At 38.8% G+C, this 1,934-nt stretch overlaps 1 non-coding gene across 1 annotated transcript; it reads left to right on the top strand.

Moving 5' to 3' along the window:
* Positions 1–548: 548 nt before the first annotated feature.
* Positions 549–621, top strand: TRNAR-CCU (transfer RNA arginine (anticodon CCU)). The gene has a single exon. It is a non-coding gene; the product is annotated as a tRNA-Arg (tRNA).
* Positions 622–1,934: the final 1,313 nt, after the last annotated feature.

Genomic DNA, 1,934 nt, shown 5'->3' with positions numbered 1-1,934 from the left:
AATTATATATTTCAAAATATTTTGATTTCAACATTATTTTAAGAATATTTATAAACCCACTTGTAAATCAATTTAAAAAATAATAGGTTGGAACTACACAATCTTGGCCAAGTTGTCTAAAATCTCTGCTGGAACCTACCACACAGGATGATTGTGAGAAAATGGAATGTAACAATATGCCTTGTAAACTCCTTCAGGCTGTCTAAGTTTACTTTCATCCAACTTTCTCTTGCTCCCTGAGGGCTCGGACCAGTGCCCAGTAAATAATGAATTAATCAAGGAATAGCTGTTATATGACTTGTTTCTAATCATACACCAATCGAACACTGTTGGCTAGGGAAGGGGGTTGCTCTGCATCACCACTCTTCTCTCCATAATCAGCTCTTTTATCTTGTCTGCATTTTAGATTTCACTGTAAGCCTGCCACAGGGGAAACTGTTAGTTTTATAAAATTATGGAAAACTATTGCAGTAAACCATAATTACTTGATGCTAATGTACTCAGCCATTTTGTCCCAAATTTACATATTTAAAGTCAATGAGGGGTCTTCCCTGGTGGCACAGTGGTTAAGGCTCTGTGCTCCTAATGCAGGGGACCTGGGTTCGATCCCTGGTCGGGGAACTAGATCCCACATTCATGCCACAACTAAGGAGTCCACCTGTCGCAACAAAGACCCAGTGCAATCAAATAAATAAATAAATATTTTTTAAAAATAAAAATAAAGTCAATGAGGGCTGAGGGTGCTGGTGAGGCATACAAGCAGTGTTTCTTGGGGCTATTCCATTTTTTTTTAAGAAGATGTTGGGGGTCGGAGTTTATTTATTTTATTTATTTTTGCTGTGTTGGGTCTTCGTTTCTGTGCGAGGGCTTTCTCTAGTTGTGGCGAGCGGGGGCCACTCTTCATCGCGGTGCGTGGGCCTCTCACTCTCGCGGCCTCTCTTGTTGCGGAACACATGCCCCAGACACACAGGCTCAGTAGTTGTGGCTCACTGGGCCTAGCTGCTCCGTGGCATGTGGGATCCTCCCAGACCAGGGACCTGAACCCGTGTCCCCTGCATTAGCAGGCAGATTCTCAACCACTGTGCCACCAGGGAAGCCTGGACTATTCCAATTTTGTGTTATGATATAAGAGCCATGATTTATTTGAAAGGCTTTTTGTAACCAGACCTAACTTGAACTGATGTTCTATTTGATGTCCATAGTGGTTTTCATAAACTCCATTCCTCTGGCAATCGATTTTGTCCAACCTTACAGGCTTCCTTGAATTCAGTGGTTAATTTCTGTCCTAAATTTGTATATGTTGATCTTCCTTCTAGAACATGGACATCTAGTAGGTGCTCAAAAGATAATTATTGATTAGTTGGTAAATGTGAATGTTACAGTCCTATGTCTCCATGTTCTGGGATTTGGCAAAGTAAGCCACATAAAAATCTTAGGTCTAATATAATAGATATAGAAGAAAGATCATGAGCTTTGAATTCAGGGGGATTAAAATCCCAGTGAAACCTTACATCTCTAAACATGTTTCCTCTTCTTTAAAGTAGGAATAATGATGCCCACTTCAGTAAAATGTCATGAGACAAAAACACTTAATACTTATAATTCAATCTTGTCTCATCAAAACACATATCCTTTGTACATCATGAACTTTTTGGGAGCAGACACTGTATATAAATCACATGTCTACTTTAAACACCTAGCAAAATGCCTGGTCTGGCATATAGTATATAGCCAATTCTTTCATTTAATTGAATGGTGCTAACAAATGGTAATGGATCTCACAAATAGCAAGACAAATTGGAGACCTATTGTAATTGAATATTTCATTTACACACTTATTTTCAGCTATCACTGCCTTCATTTTTCTTTAGTTGCATAGATGTCAAGATGGTTAATATATATTGGATACCTAGTGAATAGTATGTTTTGAGGTT

This window comes from Mesoplodon densirostris, chromosome 5, assembly GCF_025265405.1.
Source record: "Mesoplodon densirostris isolate mMesDen1 chromosome 5, mMesDen1 primary haplotype, whole genome shotgun sequence".
Lineage (NCBI taxonomy): Eukaryota > Metazoa > Chordata > Mammalia > Artiodactyla > Ziphiidae > Mesoplodon > Mesoplodon densirostris.
This window is presented reverse-complemented; position numbering and strand designations above follow the sequence as displayed.